We start from the raw sequence: 20,888 nt of genomic DNA, 5'->3' as shown, positions 1-20,888 counted from the left end.
GCTTTTTTGTTTGTTTGTTTTTTAATTGATTCACCCTTTATCTGACTTCTTATCAAGATAACCTCTAGAAAACCACAAAGAATCTCTGAAGTCAATAATGTCACCTGGGACATAGTTGGGAAATAAGATGGCCAGGAAGGATAGGTGACTTTCATGAGGCTGATACCTTGCAGGTAGAAACAAGAGAAGATACCTTTTGAGTTCCAGCACAGACTTTTTTTTTCTGATGAAAAGCCACACTGCTTCCCAACTCTGTCCAGTAGCACATCATTTGGTTCCAGAGAAAGAATCAGGTCTAAACAGGCTGAGGGTCCTGCTGCAAAAGAAGTCAGCTACATGGATCCAGGAGCAATGAGAAAGCTGGTAACAGAGCTGAAATTATTGGTCTCCTCATGTGATGTTATGAAAATTTATGGTGCTCATGGGAAATATTGGCCAAGCTTCCTGAAGGCAGTGTTGAATGACCTCCCTATGGAGTTCTTGTAGCTATACAGATTGGAACATCTTTATTTCCTGGGGCTATTTAGACTGACCTTACAGAAACTACCTATGGTTTTCTGAAGCTTCCCTACAGGGAATAAAAGTTCATCATTTGAGATATCCCAAGCATGATAGATGTGAACATACTGAGTGTACTGAGATCTAACCTGTAATTTCAAGGAAAAACCTTAACAGAGTTGTGGTGACTCCATAGGATTTCAGGAGAAAGAGCAGCAAGATGATGCTTTAGAGTAAATAATAACTGAACAATGAAGTCCAGCCTTAGTAACAGGACTAATCCAGAAGAACTTACGGATATTCTTTTTTTATTATTAATATTCATTCAAACTCAAACTGTTCACCAGCAGCTGACCAATTCCTCCTATCTTTGTAATATTCCTTCCTTCAGGAGACATTAAACTGACTGAATTTTGAATTTCATTGTTGAGCAGTAGAGCTTTCAGATTAGTAATAAATCAATTTAAAAGTGAATTTTAAAAAAGAAGAAAATAGGAGGGATAACAAGGCAGAAATGCATTCCTGACATCCTAATCTACAATCAGCTTCACATTGAAACAAGAAACTGTTCTCAAAAACATAATCCGACACACTGTCAAGTGGGAAGGGAGTGTTTTTCAGGGTAAGCTTGTCTGGTCTGACTTGAACTTATTTCAGGGTGTATTACCATTGCTCCAAGTGATGTGTTCTGAGTAAGGCTGGATTTATTATGAATTTAAAAAAATATCCCAGAGCTGGCAGCTTGTGGGAGAGTTTTCTACAGGGATACAGGCTGGGAGCCTCCCACAGGCTCTGATCTCAGACAGCACCAGCGTGGTAAGAGGGCCCCACGGAACCTTGCCAAAGCCCAGACACAATCTTCCATTCTGACTCGGAGTGCTGCCAAGTGGGAAGAAACCACATCCTTCCTCATCCTAAGACCCCTTCTTAAAGACGGTAGTTGTTCCCAAGGGGAAAGCATGAGAGAAAGGGAGGGGGGAGGTGACAAAATTACTCCGTATTAATTATTACAAGGGAAAAATCTTTATTCCCAGTATAAAGTTGATGAGTGAATTTAAGATAGATACTCAAGGCCAGGAAGACCCTTCAATGTCATTTTGACTCAAATGTTTTTTCCGAATATTCAAATCTCCGTGTAACACCCTTGCCAAATGGATGTCTGTGCCCTCCTCAAATATCTCCACAGAGGGCATATTCATGACCAGTCCAGCCTTCATCTGGCCCTCGTTGTACCGAGCATAACCCTCTGGGGAGGTGAGCCCCAACCAGGCATTTAAGCCAAAGGTGTCAATGTCTAAAAGAAGAATGTCCATGCCTCAAGAGTCTCACTTTGAAAATTTGGGAGCTAGGACTTGGAGCAATTAATATACTAACATAAATGGATTAAACAAAGGAGTTTGTTACATTTACATAGATACATACATTCTGAAAAAATTCACCCTATTACTATCTCTGCCTCCAGTTTTTAAATTGTGTGTGTGAGAGACAGAGAGACAGAGCGAAGGGGGGAGGGAAAGAGGGGGAGAGGGAGAGAGAAGAAGAGAGAGAAAGAGAGAGAAAGAAGACAGAAGAGAGAGACAGAGAGAGGGAGAAAGGGAGAGGGAGAGGAAGAGGGGGAAGGACTGAGATTATATGCTTGTCCTCAGGCTGAAATTCAGGGCCTGGGAACTAGCACTGAGCTCATTTCCTAAAGACTAGAGCTCTACTACTTGAACCACAGTTCAATTTCTGGCTTTTCGGTGATTAACTGGAGCTATTAGTGTCCTAGGTAATTCTGCCTAAGTAGGCTTTGAACAGCAATCTTCAGATCTGTCTCATGAGGAACTAGGAATACAGGCATGTACTCAGGTGCCTGGCTTATTTTTTTTTAATTTGTATGAAGCTTTGAAGTTAGGGCTTTTGAAAAGCAATGTGTATGAACCAAGCAATGAATCTTATCCCAGCTATTTAAGAGAATAGGGGTTTGAGACCAGACCAGTCCAGACTTCCCTCATCTTAATCAATAAATCAGAAGTGTGAGTACGTGTTTGTAACTCCCGCTAAATAAGAAATATAGGCAGGATACTCATGTTCCAAAGCTGACAACAGATTAAAAGAATTGGGTTGTGTCTCAAGTGACAGAGCACAGGCCTCACAATTATGAGGGGGAGTTCAATCCTCAGTTATGTGCATGCACACACATACACTAGACCTCTCTTCATCCCTCAAAGTAAAAAAAAAATCATATTAAGGAAATGAAAATATCATTAACACAGGAACAACTGTCACCAATAGATTAAGAAGTCTCCTGTGGTGTTTGAGACTAAAAGGAAATTGAAAAGGCAGAAAAGGAAGCAGCAAGAGGCCAGAAACTCAAGCAGTCCATGGAGCTGGCTCAGTCTAGGAAGATTTTCCAGGGAACTGACTAACAGATAAATCAGGGCAGTACCAGAATAGCTGTGACAAGATGCACATGTGAAGAAATCGACTAGGACCAGAGCCACTGAGCCAACCCCAGAACACTGAAACATAGTATGGGTGTCATGATGGGTTTAGTATCAGACTTAGGTTCAAAATCCCCTCTGTAGTTGGGGGTATAAGTTCAAAATCCCCTCTGTAGCTGGGGGAATCTATCTAACAATGCTAAATCTCAGCTTCCTTCTGTTGAACAGTCAGGGGAGAATTTTATGAGCCAAAAGATCGTATAAAATAATTTCTAAAGAACTCTGGCCCTTCATAAACATAGTTTTAGTTATTGCTTCTTTACTGATTGTTAGCAATCTAGAACATAATTTTCCCGAACTTTTCTCTACATAATACAGTAAAGAAAAAGAAGTAGAAAATCCCTTTGGGTCTCTGTTGGGAAGGATCCAAGAAGGCCAGTTGTCATGTGCGAGGACAAGACGAGATAGAAATGTATGGCACTAAAAGGGACACTGTGAAAGGACCTGGCGGACGTAGAGGAGGTGACTTTGGCTAACTATAAGCATGACACTAGTCAAATTGCAAGGCCTCTAGTTTGTTTAGGCTTTGGACACTAATCTAGCTCCACTCCCCTCCCCCAAATCACACATACTCCACTTATCGGAAGCTGCAATCCTCTCTTTTAATACCTGTTCCCTTCAGTTCATGGATGGACAACATTAGCTACAAAAATCCTCACCTTCTTAAGGTAGACACCTTGATTTTAGATGTCTAGGGGAGCCTGTTCAGAGGACAACACTCGGTGTGCTGTGTCAAAGAGAGGTTAAAAGATGTTTGAATCACTTGCTGTTGGCTGGTAAAACCTAGGTGATGTGTACTGGGTGCTAAATATGTGTTTTAAATAAGTCAAGACAAGAGAGTGAGTTCAGCTGTTTCTTGACAAGTAGGAAGCTAGAAAATATGGTTTTTAAATATTCAGGAGTATGTGCTGAGAAGTGCTGACTGGGGAGACTTGAGAAATGACCTAATTCAAAGATGTGTGTATCTTGTAGCGATGTGAGGGTACTTATTCAGGTATGCTTTGATAAAGGAGACTTTCTTCTTTACCCTGTGTTTGATAGAAGGCTGTAAAAATACTGCAGGACAGCTTAGTGCTCAGTGACTCATACTTATATTCCCAGCTATTCACAAGGTGGAGATAGGAAGAAACACAGTCAAGGCTCAGTAGGGGAAACGTTTTCAGGATCCTCATCTTAATGAATAAAAGCTATGTGTGATACTTCATGCCTATCATCTCAGCATTTGGGAAGCATAAATGCATTGCAATCCAGAATAGTTTAGGCATACGTGAAGGTCTCTGTCCCCCAAATAACTAAAGCAGGAAGGGCTAGGGACATGACTCAAGTGATACAGTGCATGCATAGCAAGCAACAGGCTCTGAGTTCAACCACCAATAACACACACACACACACACACACACACACACACACATATACACACACACACAAACACACAGGATGGATAGATAGATAGATAGATAGATAGATAGATAGATATAGATAAGAGGTGATAGATAAATAGACAGAGATGATAGATTGAGATGATAGACAAAAGATAGATAAGTAAGTAGGTAGGTAAGTAGGTAGGTAGGTAGATAGCTAGATAGACAGACAGACAGACCGACAGACAGACCTAGCTTAGTAGCAGTCTATGGTTTAGGTGGAAAGAGACCTTAAGAGATATAAAGTCCATAAACTGTGGAACACATTTAGAAGTGGGATACAGAATCACTAATTATGTGTCCCTAGAAGTATATCAGGCAATGGCACACTGAGTGGAATGGAAAGCTGGGCCAGGGAAAATGTCCAATGAATACAAAGGGCTGCAGTGGGCTCTCCTGAATCATTAGGGGCTAAGTGGCCACTTGATAGAGCTTCAAACTCAGAATTCAGTGTACAAACTGACCTGAAAGAACAGCGTTCACATCAGAGAATATCACAGACAGGTGAGTAGTTGGTAAATTGCTGGGCACTTGAATATACATAAGGAAAGGCTCTTATTTGCCCTCAGTAAAGCCAATAAGATTTAGTTTGTTAAGAAATATGAGTAATAAAAAATAAATATGAGTAATTATTTGTCATTAGAGGATAACTCTTCTCAAAATACTATTGTGGTTGCACACATCAATTTCAAGTAATTGTTTTTCCCATGTATACCTTTTTTTCTCTTTTTATGCTAGACACAGAATTATCTGAGAATTTTGGAGAAGATTTATCTGGCTAAGTCTTGCAAAGGTCTTATATTAGATCCTTTTATCCATAGGTTAAAATGTCATGGCTTGAAATGTATAGTAGCATTTTCATTCCCAGGAAAGGTCTTAAACAACTTTGTGATGATTCTGGATCACCACATTCATTGAGAATAGAAGAGACTAGCAGTAAAAATTTCCCCAGGATTGTTATCATAGGAGAATTGTCATTAATTGCCTCAACTGTTTCTATTCTAATCACAGTGTTTCTATACGCAGTACAAGAGCATTCTAAATCAGATTTAATAACTGTCCTCCTTTTGCTTAGTAATATTTCATGCTTCTCTTTGCCTTTATGATGATGCACGTATTTCTCACCAGGATATTTAAGGTCCTCAGTGATACAACTGAAGCTTACGTTTCTAAAGTATGATCTTCAATATCTGCAGGGTCCAGGGACCATCTTCCATTCAAACTGGACTCTCCCCAAGGAAGGCACCTATTTTCCTTCTCCTTTTTGCTTCTTTCACCTGTCTTCATTCGTTTTCTCTTTTTATCTGGAGCATCACTTAGAGCATTTAGCTATGTCAATTTAGTTCATCAGAAATTGTATTTCCTATAAGTTCACACTCTCCATGGTTTGAGTTCAGGCTGGGCACAAGCTAATTCATTCTCAGGGTTTGTCCATTCCCCATGTAGTACTACAAATAATGCCTGTCACTGTCATTTGCTAGTTTACTTTCTGGATGATAACCACATCCAAGTCCTCTGTTCCTTCACTGCCTGCCTTATCTGTCTGTTCACCTTCTGTCCATCTGTGCCCATGCAGATGTGATATCCAGGGTACCAGTCCCTTCTGAGGCTATACACATCATCAGGGTTAAAGACAGTAAGAGAGTCAAAGGCTGCAATTTGTCTTCATGGGTTTTAGATCATTTGGTTCTACTCCATGTCTAGCTTGTCATCCTAACTTGTTATCCTCCACAGGCAAAGCAACACCAGTTCACTTGCTCTTTCTCGAGGCCATGGGTTAGTAAACTATCTCTGCTCTTCCAACTATCTTCCGCTGGGTTTTTAAATACACCCACTTTCTCCCACAACTGTAGCTCTCCTTGACAAATTCCATTTTGACATGATTCATATCACCCCTCCAGTGATTTCTTCTCTCCCTGGTCATACCCTAACTCCCATAACCATTGCTTTTCATCAACTTCTTTATCTTCAGAATCCATCAGTTCAGGACTCACTTCCAACACAATGTTCCCATAAAAACCCTTCCAAAAGCTCTACAATGTACTTCCTATCTCTTTGAAAGTACATTTCATAATCTCACACTACTTCAAATATTAAATAAGTTCTACTATAAACTGCGTGTACCTTACCTTTTATGGCAATCTATAAGATTTTCAGAAGCTACGTTTGTGCACTTTTTTTAACTTTTCTATCTCACCAGTGCCTTGACTACATAATGTTGTCAGAAAGTGCTTTTGAATTCTCCCTGCTATTATTCCATTTTTACCAACAGCAGTAACTGCAAACTACTTGCTACTGTGTCAGACTTCCTTTCGATTTATGAAGACTGTGTTTAAAGCCACCCACCTTTCTATTCCCTTTGTTCACAGAATCTTCCAGTCCACTTTCTACACCATTTATTTGTATCATAAATACAGTTCCAAGAAACATGTTACCTAGTCTTACAGTAAAGTGCAAGCCACTTCTTGTATGAGAAATGGAGAAAAACCTGCTAGAAAAAGATGAGCTGAAAACAAGAAAAGATAGTAACAGAGGCAAAAGAAAATTTATGCAAACTAGATTACACAAATTTATAAGAGGCAATTTTCTCTATGGGAAAATGATCTCACCTCTATAAATTTTAAAGCAACTGTAGTCTAATCCAAAACTCTGCCGAGAAAAATAAAAATTAAATAATGCCACTTATTTTGGAATAATCTCCTTCTGAAACAATCAACATAAAATTTATAAAAGATTACATATAGAGAGATTAAAAATTTTTACCATTTTTAAGTATTCCTTAGTAGTTCCCATTCCAAGAAGACAAAAAAAGAATATTTTCTCATGAATTCATTCAAAATATGTCTAAGTACTAACTCTGACTTGGGTACTTGAAAGTGTGTGTGTGTGTGTGTGTGTGTGTGTGTGTGTGCATTTATATGTATGCATTTATAGCCTTTTCTGCAAGGGAAATTGTCAAACTTTGTCAGACACATCAAAACACCTGGGCCTTATCTGGGAGATATACATAAAAGACTCTTCATCACAACATCAAGAAGGCATTGAAATGGTATGGGTTGAATATTTCCCAAAATTTAGTGTGCTGAATATTTACTCCCCAATGGGACAGTGTTGAAAGGCAGGATGTTTAGAGGGGGTTATATCACGAGGGCTCTGCCATGCTGAATGGATTAATGCCATTAAGGCAGTAGTGGATTTGTTATTGGAGGAAGTGCATGCCTAATCAAAGGTTGAGTTGTAATCACTTTTCTCCTGAGCTTGTCTTTCTCTTTTGTACTTATGGAATAAGATAAGCTGCCCAGCTTGCCTAGTGTGTTGCTTCACCTTGGACTTCCCAGCTCACAGGACAGAAAAAAAAATATATTTCTGCTTTTTATCAATGCCTGAGTCTCAGATAGTCTGTTACAGCAGCACAAAATCAACTAAGGCAGTAATAAGCGGCAAATGGGTTTCTTTACTTCTGTCTTTTTTTTCATATTATTGCAGAACATTTACTTAGGGCTTTAATTTCCTGTATGGCTTTTCCACTCAAGGCCAATGCCCTGCCACTTGAACCACATTTGCAGTTATGGCTTTGTGGTGGTTAACTGGAGATAAATATCTCTCATATTCGTCTGCCTAGGCTATCTGAACCATGACTCTCAGCTCTCAACCTCCTGAATAGCTAGGATTTTAGACATGAGCAACAATACTTGGTTCATATTGGCTTTTTACAAAGAAGCAAAGACACACAATGGACTAAATAGGACTCAAGTCATTGACACTAGCTTCTTCGAGAGGAAAACCATCAAGCTGATTGAAGCTTCTTGCCTTTCCAGAAAAACCTTTGCCACATTTCTCTGTCAAAAATCTCTTCGGGTTAGGGATGGCCCCTTCAAATTCCAGAGTTACTGAAACCCTGCAATTTTTAAAAAGAGAAATGTAGTAAAACAGATGCATGAAATCTTTTTATTTTAACATCACAGCTCTCAATGAACTCATGGATGTAACTGTGCCACTTTTCATTTACTTACTAACATATATAGTTGTGAATCCAGTTTACCACTAAAATTAAGAATTTGCATTAGTTTGCAGTAATAAATGTATAGAGCAATGTAAATAAATCAGGCTGCACAGAGCCTGGCACCCAAGCAACTGTAGACAGTAAGTCCCACACTTTCAACAAGTTCTGTGAATAAATATTATCTGGGGACAAATGTCAGTCTTTAAAAACCCTTATCACCAAGGATGATCAGAAGCCATCAATGGAATACAAAATAACTTTCCAGAAATGCAGACAGGATCTGGAAAGGAGGTTGGGCATAGTTGAGAGTGATGCCTGCAGGTTTTTCAAATGTCTGTTGGGGAAAGACAAAGCAGTCTTTCGGCACCTTAGGCTCCTAGGGGGGTATCATTGGGCTGAAGAACTGAGGGACAGCGCCCAGGCCCAGTTCAAGCCCCATGACCCCCCCTCCACACACATATAAAAGAAAATAGTAGTTGAAATATTATAAGGTCCAATATTTCGGGGGGATACTTTTGCCATAAAACATCTACACAACAACTGTACATTTTCCAGCCAAACTGAATAGAGCAACAGTGCATACATTTCCTCTTATTATCTAATACATGTGGAAGTAAGAATAATTTCATTTGAGAAAAAAAAAAAAACTTGGGAATCTGGCTTTTGTCTACTTCACCAATTTTTTTCTCTTTGAAACATTCTAATGGAACAAGAGGCTATGAATGACACATCAATAAAATTAAATTGTCTTTCTTATCTGTTTATAGCAGCTTCTATGAGATTAGAGAGGGTTATCGCCTCATCTTGGGCATAAGCTCCTCCATTTTCTCCATCCCAAGTCTGTGCTTTCTGTGACATGCTTCACATAAAATCCAGACTCTTTGTCATGGTCTAATTTCCCCCTGTCCACTCCAGAGGACCCACTCTTGCTCATATCCAGCCCCACACCTCAGCCATCACCTCTGCCTATCTTGGATCTTTTACAAGATGTTTCCTCTGTTCAAATGCCAACTTCTGAGAGATGGCACTCTTGGCTGTATCATTTAAAATTGTCCCTCATCTATATTCTGCCAATCTCAGCCTCTTATTTAATAATCCTGTAATTAGTTGTCTTGCCTCTTGCCTCTTCTCTACTTTAAGAGAAAAAGAATGAATTTCTTTTCTCTTTTTAGGCTTTGAGAGAATCTCTTCTCTTTTCAGGCTTTTTCCTAAACTATCATGACAATATCCAAACAACAAGATGTAACTTCAAATTTTAATACCTCTGCTACCCAAGGTAGTCTTGGGGAACACAAAAACAAATAGATGGCTGGGCCGGGAGTTTGGCCTAGTGGTTAAAGTGCTTGCCTAGCATGCACAAAGACCGGGGTTCGATTCCTTGGTACCACATACATAGAAAAAAAGCCGGAAATGGTGCTGAGGCTCAAGTGGTAGAGCTCTAGCCTTGAGAAAGTCCAAGGACAGTGCACAGGCCCTGAGCTCAAGCCCAGGACTGGCAAAAAAAAAAAAAAAAAGTAAAAAAAACAAATAGATGGATAGATAGATAAGTAGATAGATAGATAGATATTTACTCACTTGGGCACCTATATACATGAACACATATAAATTATCATTAATACTTTCAATGTATAGATGTTCAATATATGCCTATATTCATGTATACATATACCAATATGCAACTGCAACTGCAATGTGTGTTTGTATGTGTATATGTATATACATATGTGTGTACATAAATATGCATACATACATATTATATTACATGCTTATGCATGTTCATAAATGCATAAACAATTAACTTTTTTCCAGTTACATAGATTTCTTGCTACATCTTGAAAAGTAAATTCATACTGATATTTACCCATTCACTGATTTATTCATCACTGAATCATAACTATCCACTTGTGACTTGCTAGTCTACAAACCTAGAATATACAACAAAACAAGAGATATGTCCTTGACCTGACCCTGTGGAGTTTACCTTCTGAGATGGGTAAAAGAAAAGACAAACAATAGACTAAATACGGTGATGAAACTGGTATGGAAGTTCTATCTATGGATCCACTCACTTGTCTAGGCAATAAATCACACATAACCATCATCATCTTACCCATGAAGGAATGAAGTCTGGACAGCCTAAGGAAGCAGTATCTAGAGTTCAAATTGAGTACCAAGTCCAAAGCCAGCCAGCTTTTGCACTCCGTACTGTTTCCATCCCTACTCTTGCACTCATAAATCTCATGCTGCAATTAGGAAAATGAAGTCAAATCTTCCAGAATAATACTACCTAGTATATACTGCCACTCTTAGACCTCTATTGATTGTATAAATTGAAAGAATTCTTCTATTTCCCCATGATCCAATCTTCCTCTGTGGAAATTGAATGCTCCAAGAAGTCAAAGCATGCATACTTATAATTGCTAAACTAAATGAAAGACAAAGATTATATCTTTTAACTTCTTTGTAGAAGATCATAGCAACTGATGGTGATATACAGCTTGCTCTATGTCTTTTATAAAGCAACTCCATTTTTATTTCTAAACAATATGCATTGCCAATTTTCTATTCCCATTTCCCACCTGGAGTCCAGAAAAGAAAAACATCCACAGGTTAAAGGAATATGGCAGAATGAAATCCCTAAGGACACAAACCTTCTGATGAATCTGACTCAGCACAGTGCTCAGCTGAGGTTTTTCACCCAGGCCAGTGAAGCTGCCAGGTGTCAGGAGCTTAAGGTGCTCCACATGTTGTGATGGGTGGATGCTCCTGTGGAGAGAGTGACATTGCACTTTGGCTTGCATGATATCTTACAATGCATTGCTCTGTTGCCATAGAATCTCAGGAACTAGCTTAGCAAGTGTCCTGCCCACTTACTCCTTGCAGAGAGGGTAAACAAGAAGGCCTAAAGAAATAGAACAACTAGTCATTACCAGGACTGCTGGACAGAATGGCTGAGAAAAATAAACAAAAAACAAAACATGGTCTTGATCCATGAAATCTTGGAATAGGTAAGCTAAGGATCTAAAACACAGCTCCACTGTTTACAGTAAGTATTGCCTTGGCAAATTTGGAGTCATTAGACTCCAGTTGAAAAAAGTTAGCAATATTTGACCTGATTACTTCAGGATTATTGCTAAAAAAGATTAGACATATTTTCATATGTGTATAAATTAATAAGTATTCTGACATTATTTGAACATAGAAGTCCTTTCCTACTCTCATCCAATTCCATCTGGATATGCAGTAGAATCATTATCATTGCTACTAGCCATAATAAAGGATTAAATCCCTATGTACAAGAATCTTACACATTATGGCTTATGATTGACTCCTACAAAAATATGGTTAAATGAGTTTCATTAGTTCCATGTTACTGGTGATAAAAATAAAACAGAAAAGAACCAAATAATCTGTTCAAAGTCAATCATAGACAAATCAGCCTGATGTCAAACCCACAGCCTCAAAGACACACCACAATTTGTAATCTTCAAAGCATCTAATTGAATCTGGCGTAAGGAAATATGCCATCCATGGAAAGAATATTTTCAGCTATCAGAATTCATAAAATGACTAAGTTCTGTTGCCTTTTGAGTTGATTGGGAGGGGAGACTGCCGCTGTAATCACAAAGCCTTATGTGCAAGAAAGGTAAAAATCCACAGGTATCCATTAGATACAACCTGGACATAAAAGACTACTGGTCTTTATGTTCAACTGATGTCAGTTATTCCAAATAATAGCAAGACTGGAGTGCATTCTCCTCAACTTTTAGAAATCTTGGTGTCGAGGCTCATTGTAGCTGCCTATTTCCATGGAAACTTCCTCCTTTTTCTCAGATGATGCATTGATGACACTTGAGTCTGGCCATGTCAGTGTATGGAAGAATATATATTCAGTGTTACATTCATTGCTGGAAAATGTCTTTTCTTCTAAGGACAGAATTGTGTTTTCCCAGCACAGAAATAGAGTCCAATCTTCTTAGAGTCTGGGACTCCTTATCATTTGTCTGATATCATAACCACAAAAGTAAACAATATTAAAACTATTATATGTGTCTACAAAAGTAACATTTAAGATAATTAATGTAGTGAGGCAATGTCAGAGAAAACCAGAAAGCTACTTTGGAGGATGGTGACAATATAACTCAATTGTCCAAGGTACTTCTACTTTTTTTTTTGGTTGTTGTTTGACTGTTAGTTTGTTGTGCTGAACACAAGGCCTGTTCCTTAGCTTTTTCATTGAACACTAGTGCTCTGCCACCTGATTCACACCTCCACTTCTGTTTGTTTTTACTGTTGCTGGTCCTGAGGCTTGAACTCAGCACCTGGGTACTGACACTGAGCTTCTTTGTACTCAATACTAGCACTCTACTACTTGCGCCACTGCACCACTTCTGGCCTTTTCTGAGTAGTTTTACTGGAGTCTCACAGACTTTCCTGTCCCAGCTGGCTTTGAACATCCAACCTTTGAGCTTAGCCTCCTGAGTATCTAGGATTACAGAGCCCCAGCTGCACTTTAAAAAAAAAACTGATTTATTAGAAGTAGGAATCTTACAAACTATTGGCCCACAGGGCTTAAAATCATGATTCTCAAATCTCAGCTTCAGGAGTAGTCACTATTACAGGAATGAGCCACTAGCAACTGGTACAATTTATTTCTTTGTATGTACAAGTTACTATGCAAGGAATAGGAATCTTGCTTAGGTTCTACTCAGGAACATGAACAGAAACACAAATTATTGGTCAGCAGTAAAAATACACCCATAAAGATAGAAAAAGAAAATATATGAATATTTAAGTGGATTCAAGGAACTGGGAAGAATCAAGAAAAGATTGGAAGAAAGCAAATAGCAGTTGAGGTGGTATGGTGTAGAGATACAGAACATGTATTAATCTAGCTATAAAAGTGTTTAGCTGTTATGCTACGGTTTACAGTAAGTGTGGTATAGTAAACCAAAATTCATTGCAGTACAACACACACAGTTTACAAATATTTAGTAACTGAATAAACCTGGGAAAATCTGTAAGATTCTCTATCATCCGTTCTTTCATCTGGGAAAGGCAAACAAAAATATATATTTGATTCATTATTTGTTTGCTTAAATGAAATGACAAGAGTACATGCACCAATGAATGCTGGTTTCTTTTGCCCCCCCTCTATTTGACTGGAAAATTCATTCCTGAAAAGAAAGCACAGGGTAGTTTCCCTTTTCTCATTTTAGCTTTGACTTTTGCAAAGAGATGTGATTACAGAATTTCAAAGCTCAAAGAAATAGGTAAGAAAAATACAAGATGCACTTTAGAGGAAGAACGTCAGGGGTCATGTAGTTCAGCTTTCTCACATTTTCAGCTCTAAAATGAGACACTTCTCAGTCACAGGTAAAGCAATGCCAGAATTAGAATGGCAGGATGAAGAACAGATGGGCTCTATGTCCTAGCCCAAGTCCACAGTTCTAGGCCAGGGGCAAAACAATTGGAGATTCTTACTACTTCTAATATGAGATGCCTACATGACTCTCAATCTCCCGCCCACCTCTCTCTCTTTCTCTCTCTCTCCCTCCCTCCCTCCCTCCCTCCTTCCTGGGCCTGGGTATTGTCCCTGAGCTCTTCAGCTAAAAGCTACACCCTACCCCTGGAGCCACAGCATCACTTCCAGTTTCCTAGTGATTAATTGTAGATAAGAGTTTCTAGGTCTTTAGTGCCCTCAATCTCAGCCTCCTGAGTAGCTAGGATTACAGGGGTGAGACTCTAAACATCTTTTGACACATTTGAGTCATGGTCTTGTAACTTAGCTTTGATCAGCCTAAGTTTCTTCAAAAGAAAAAGAAAAACAAAAAGGATTGTTTAAGGATGAGAAAAATGTTGTAAAATTCTCAGAATAAGCCAGGACAGAATTTAATTAAAATGTGGCTCTTAAATTTTGAATACCATTGAATCATACTAATAATTTGAAGGAATTTTTTTTGCCAGCCCTGGGGCTTTAACTCAGGGCCTGAGAACTGACCTCGACCTTGGATTTTCTAAAGCCTAGAGCTCTACCACTTGAGCCACAGCACTACTTCCAGCTTTTTCTATGAGGGATGTGGCACCAACAAATCAAACCTGGATCTCAGTGCATGCTAGGCAAGCACTCTGCCACTAGGCCAAACTCCCAGTCCCTGAAGGAACTGTTGACAGAACAATAGGTTTATATTGAGTACTTCTCCCCTCTATGAGAAAAGTCGTATTGAGATAGGGATCATCCCTTTCCCTACCCAAAGTCTGAAGATCATCTTTTAGAAGTGTTTGCTTCGGGTGCTCATCAGATTCTCAATCTCGTATTGCAAAGGCAGATATAGTTAGGATATTAGATAAAGTCAGTTGGTCTACTAACCATTCCATCAGAATAAGCCATGTACTCTACATTTTTTTAAATGAGCAAGTGAATAGCTAACCTGAGTTTGTCCCCCACATTATAAGATACCAAATGTTCTGTTAAGTTCTTGTTCTTTGACTTTATTGTTCTTCACCCCACAGAATAATTTCCAAAGTGGGTAAAGAGCACAGTAGGTGGCTCTCTAATATTTCACGGGCGAGGCAACAATGACTCACCAGATCCTACATCTGTGTCACCAGCAGAAGCCTGATGAAGTTGAGCAACAAACGAAATTGTGTGTATGCTAAAGAGAACCATTTTTCCCCATCTGTATCCATCTGTAATCAGAGATTGGAAAGACAGACACATTCTGTTTCCTATCTAAGATAATGCTAAAACTTACCTTTTGGAAAAAGCAAACATAATGTTCCCAAACATCAAAACCAAGGAGCAAAACGTTTCTCCCAGAAGTGCACTTGCAAATCTGTCTGCTACATACCAAGGAGAGAAGAAACCTGATAGCCTGCGAAGTCTCCATAGATAAAAGGCAACATTTATTGAGCCAGAGACAGAATTATTTGCTTCTAGAAAGACTCAGACTCCATACCAGTAATTAGAGCTAACAGCAATCAACTTATCTTGTTTTTGCAAATATTACCTTTGCAAGTTATGCTCTCTAATACACTTCTTCTCCATGAAAATGGCTAAAAGTTGAATGTTAAAGAATCAGGTACTCATGGCTCATGTTTGTAATCCTCCATACTCAAGAGGCTGAGATCTGAGGATTGCAGTTTGAAGACAGGTGGGCAGGAAAGAAAGTCTATGATATTCTTTTGTCCATTTAACCATCAAAAGGCCAGAAATGAAGCTGTGGCTGAAGCGGTAGTGTGCCAGACAAGCTCTTGAGGAAAAAAGCTACATGAGAGCATAAGACACTGAGTCTTACGGTGTGATGTGACATACACATCACACACACACCACTAGATTTTTTTTCCACCTTCTTTCTTTCCTTCCTCTCTTTCTTTCTTTCTTTCTTTTTTTCTTTCTTTCTTACTTTCTTTCTGCCAGACCTGGGACTTGAACTCTGGGCCTGGACACTATCCCTGAGACTCTCTGTGCTCCAGGCTAATGCTCTACTGCTTGAGCCACAGCACTACTTCTGTCTTTTTCTGTGTATGTGGTATCTAGGAATCAAACCCATGGATGTCCCAGTACTGACATGCATAACACACACACACACACACACACACACACACACACACACACACACACACACACCCACCATTGGATTTTTGTCCCACCATCTTTTTAAAATTTATTTATTATTTATTTATTTACTTTGCCAGTTCTGGGGCTTGAACTCTGGGCCTGGACATTTTCCCTGAGCCTCTCTGTGCTCAAGTCTAGCGATCTACCACTTGAGCCACAGCACTACTTCTGGCTTTTACTATGCATGGGGTACCTAGGAATTGAACCCATGGATGCACGGAACCCTGTAGGCTAGGCAGGCACTCTACCACTAAGCCAAACCCCCAGCCCTATTCTATCATCTTTATAGCAGCCTTTAGGCTTTTACAAGAAGTAGAGGAAAAAATCAGTCAGGACAGGAATAAAGCCTGAAAGGATCCAGAACTTTTTGTCTTCATAGTCCCCTTCCTCCTAGGAATTTAAAGTGCCACGACATCCAAAAGATGAGAATAATGTTACCTTAGAGATGATCATTTTAAACTCTCTCCCCTCTCTCTCTCCATCTCTCTCTCACACTAACTCTCTCTTTTTCTCCTTTAAACTCCACAGGCATGTTGAAAAATTGATGTTGAAAATTGTCCTCTTAGCAAAGAACTATCGAGTTTGTGACTTGAAATCTCCAGCCAAATAAGATCAACCTAACTACTGAAATAAATTGTTCAAGTTCTCACTGGAGAGGAAGGAGAATGACAAGAAAACCACTGAGCTAGATGTCAAAGGGTGTGAACTGTATTCCTAGGTCTAAAATGTGCCATCCGCATGACCCCAGCATACCCCTTACTTCTCAGTCTCATTCCAGTTTTCTTTTCAATGAATCTAAACTGTGGTAGCTAGGAAGTACCATTTAATAAGGATGGAGTCAGTATCATATAGTAAGGATGGCGGTATCTCCACTTTACATTAGTTCACTGATTTTAATCCTCTCACAAATCTCTAAAGTAAGCATTTTCAGTCCATTTCAGAATTGGTTTAAAGAAAAACAAGGTTTAAATAATTTGTTCAGTATTATCCAGCTACTTAGGTATCCCAGCTAGTATGAAAAATCAAGTAGGTTTTACTACCAGCCATGAGCTACTTCCACTATCAATACGTCTGGCATATCCTTCTGCCAAGGGTATTGCAAATAAGAAAGAAGATAATATGTGTAGGATACACTGTGGAAAATACAATGGTTTAGGGTAACAACACATACTAATATGTATTAAAGAGGAAGGATGAAACCACCATTCTTTATTCAACAAACCAGAAGAAGCAAAAGAGAGCTGGCTTTCAATCTTATTCCCATCCCCTTTTTCTGACCTGATTTTGGACATTTTCCTTTCCTTCACAAGTCCCTAGTCTCTCAGGCACAATTAAGATGCATCCCTGCCAGTTCATCACAATGCACAAACACAGGAGAAAGCAGAGGGAAGTGATCCCAGCCCCTGCAAATGTTGGGTACGGAAAATGCCTAAGCAGGCACCATCAGACTCTTCCTTTCCCTCAGGATGCACCGTTCTCAGGCATCCATCCATACCCATGCAAATGCTCTGGATTGTGAAGGAGGCAGCCAAATATAAATGTTACACTCTCAGCTCAGAGACAGAGATTGGCGGCATAGCCAGTAGAGAACAATAATTAATTGTCTGAACCAAAATTAAATCAATTGTCATAAGCAGAGAGGGAGTCTAAAGAAAACTAGTGAATTTCAATAATAATACAAAAAGACTGATGTGGCATCTGTGTGTGTTTGTGTTTAAATAAAGTTAGTGTTCAGAAGAGACTGAACTGAGCAGCATTTCTGAATAATTCAAGAGAAATGCATAAGAATTTGGATATTTTCTGGGATTAGCTGGGAAATAAGAAGTTGCTAGAATGGCCTGAGAAGTGACACAGAATGCCAAGAGGCAACTTCCAAGGCAATCTTTTCCCTTTATCAATCATATGGAAAAACCTTCTTTTTCAGTAAGGGATGCCTCTGAACAGGGCAGTTCCCAGGCCTAAGACTTGACCAAAAAAAAAAAAAAAAAAAAAAGAAAGAAAAGAAAAGAAACGAATGGGAAATTCCCATCATTTAAAAATCAACTACTGTATATCCCAAATCAAACATTCATGACCCAAGCCCTGAGTGGGGCCACATTTAGAAAGCACTGTAAAAGAAATACTAAAAACTACCAGAAAGAAAAAAAAAAAGAAAATCACATTTTCAGCTGTAAAAATAAAAGTCCCCTCATAGGTAGTAGGAAGCCACCTTTTTCAAAAACCCCAGCGTCTGCCGGATTCCTAAGAACACTATTAAATTACAACAGTTGTATCCGTTTAGATGCCAGGAGCTACACAAGCAGCCCAAATGATCCTATTTCATCCTCCCAACTACCCCGAAATGACCACTGAAAGCCTCACAATCTCCATCTGCGGCTGGAAACACTGTCACCAAGGTGGGCTAACTTTCCCACCAAGTGTTAGGGCAGGGCTATCACTTCCAGCAGTTGCAGAAATCAGAAAGAAGTCCTCTTTCTCAGCTGATACATGGGAAACCCATCTCAGGACTACCTCTCTCCCTGGATGCCCAGGTTCAGAATCTCACACACATCCTCGGGAGGGTGGAGAGAGGACAGGTTAGAGATGCATGCAGCTCTTAAAGGAAACCGCAGAAGTTGACTGGTAGGTCATATACATATATATATATATATATATATATATATATATAATTCTTTTTAACTCAACCTTCTTGCTCCCTCCAACAGAACAAAAACTGAAGAAAAAAAGGGGGGGGGATTCCACGCAGCCAGTTCTTCCTAAACGGTGGGCATTCCTTGCCCCACGGGGCCAGCTGTCCCTCCCTACCACCCCCCTTCTTGGATTTGGGGTAGGAGGTGAATGGTGCGAATCATACTCGGTCCCCAGAGCCCGGGCCCTTCCCTCCCCCCTCCTCTCTCTCTCTCTCAAATCTGGGCAGGAAACATTTTTCTCAGAAAGCAGGTCAGGACAAGAACGAGTGCTATCCTCGCTGGGGTGGGGAGCCGTATGCTGACAACCTCAACCATTCCTTTCGGGGGGGGGGGTCCCCGGGTTCTCCCGGCCGCGCTCGGGGGAGACGTCTCACCCTTCAAAGGGCTGCGAATACCCGGGCGGAGCTCCTCCTGCGCTGCCTTCCCCCGGGACTGCGTTCCTCAATCCAAGAAGAATCGAACACGGAGGAGGCTGTGGGGTTTGCCAGGTTCGAATCCCGGCCTCCGCACTACCCAAGCGCTGGAGGGTCGGCCTGGGCGCTTGCGTGGCCCCGTGCCTCGGTTTCCCCCCCTCTGGAATACGGGAGGGTTGAGAACGGGAAGACCCACCGGATCTCTTAAGGATCCCAGGCAGCCTGACTTTTCTGCGGCTGGCTCCGCTCCGCCCCGGCGCTCAGGGCAGCGCCGGACTCACCTTTCTCGGGAAGGCTGAGCTGTGCTCCAGAAAGCCGGAGGGGATGGATGCTGGCAGGGTGTTTCCCGCTCCGCTGCTCTCCGCGCCCCCCGGGGCCCACGCCGCCGCCGAGCCGCCCAGGACCCCCGATCCAGCAGTCTTCCCCCGACCAGCCTCTTTACTTTCCGCCGCACTTTCTTTTTCCCCCTTCGGGGCTCCTCCCCCTGCGCCGTGCGATTGGCCGCGAGATCGGGGATCAGGCTCCACCCGCTGGCTGGGCTCGCGATCCACCCGCGCTCTGGGCTTCCCGGGGCTGCGTGCGGCCTCTGGGCGGCACACACGACCGTCCCGCCCGCCCGCGGAGAGGAGGGGCGGCTCCCCGGCCCGCCCGCCCGCCGCTGCCAGGCTGCGCTCCGGCCTGGCGCGCCCCGCTACCGCCTGGACAGACGCAGATTGGAGCGCGCCCGCCCGCCAGGGAAAGCGTTGCACGGCTCCCGCGTCTCCGCGTCTCTGGGTGGCGCGCTGCCAGGCGCGCCTCGGGAAACGTGTATGCCTCCACCGTGTATGCCTCCCCTCGCCATGTGCCCATGGCGAAATCGTGGTCAATCTCATATATCCATGCAAGTTAGCGACTCTCTCTCATCTCAGTGTATTTCACTGCCACATCTTAAAACTATCTGGTCAATTCAGGTGACACTGTGTGCCAAGCACAGAGCACGATGCCCTCACCTTGGGGTCTCTTTCTTACTTAGCTAAAAAGGACTGGCAATTGTGGTATTATATGCAGCCAGGTCCTGCCACCAGGACCAAATATGGACCTTCTACTGGTTTCCAAGGTCTTAATATTGGCACAAAGCAGGGACGCTGTGCACTATGCCGGATGAAGGCGATAACCAATTGGCCATAGAAGGATACATTCCCCAAAGAATGATTTCCCTTTCATTCATTCTCATTCTCCCGGCTTTTGGTAAATGCCTTCAGCTGCAAACGCCCACTCTAGACAGTAGCTGTATAATCATCCTGAGAAGCTCTATAATGGCTTTCCTGAAGTTGACTCCCTTGTTCAAGAGCCTTCTTATTACCTCTGTTTTTGATTGGCATGGCCCTTCAAACCCCGCCCCCATGTCTACCCCCATGTGCGAAACTCCCTAAACAAGGCATCTTTTCCCATATGCATCCTCTTTGAGCCTTCCTCGTCATCACCTTCTTGACGTTCATCCCACTCCTAGAGATGCCTCAGTGAATCTATTATTTCATATCCTCATGAAATTGAGATCTGGAGTCAGAGATGGAAATGGAGAAAAAAGGATGTAAAACAACAGAACCTTGGTGAATGGAGAGGCACAAGCCTTCACACATGGGGATTTGGCTCAAGATCTTCGTTCCTATGCAAAATCCTCATTCCTATGTTAGTTGTGTTCCTTCACTGTGACCAAAATACTTGAGAGGGGAACTTAAAGAGAGATTTATTTTCATTCACAGTTTCAGTCTGTGGTCCC

The 20,888-nt window shown here is 41.1% G+C and overlaps 1 protein-coding gene across 4 annotated transcripts in view; it reads right to left on the bottom strand.

The window, feature by feature from the left end:
• The window catches only part of Il1rap (interleukin 1 receptor accessory protein), a 135,129-nt gene extending 115,513 nt beyond the window's left edge, over window positions 1-19,616 (bottom strand). For 2 of the 4 annotated variants that reach the window (XR_016537421.1, XM_090343876.1), the window contains exon 1: window positions 19,411-19,616. The gene's annotated coding sequence lies outside the window, so the exon portion shown is untranslated. The remainder of the gene's footprint in view (window positions 1-19,410) is intronic. The other 2 variants (XM_090343889.1, XM_090343901.1) reach the window with 2 other exon arrangements.
• Between the last annotated feature and the right edge of the window lie 1,272 nt (window positions 19,617-20,888).

This window comes from Megascapheus bottae, chromosome 1 (genome assembly GCF_031878675.1).
Source record: "Megascapheus bottae isolate mThoBot1 chromosome 1, mThoBot2.hap1, whole genome shotgun sequence".
Lineage (NCBI taxonomy): Eukaryota > Metazoa > Chordata > Mammalia > Rodentia > Geomyidae > Megascapheus > Megascapheus bottae.
This window is presented reverse-complemented; position numbering and strand designations above follow the sequence as displayed.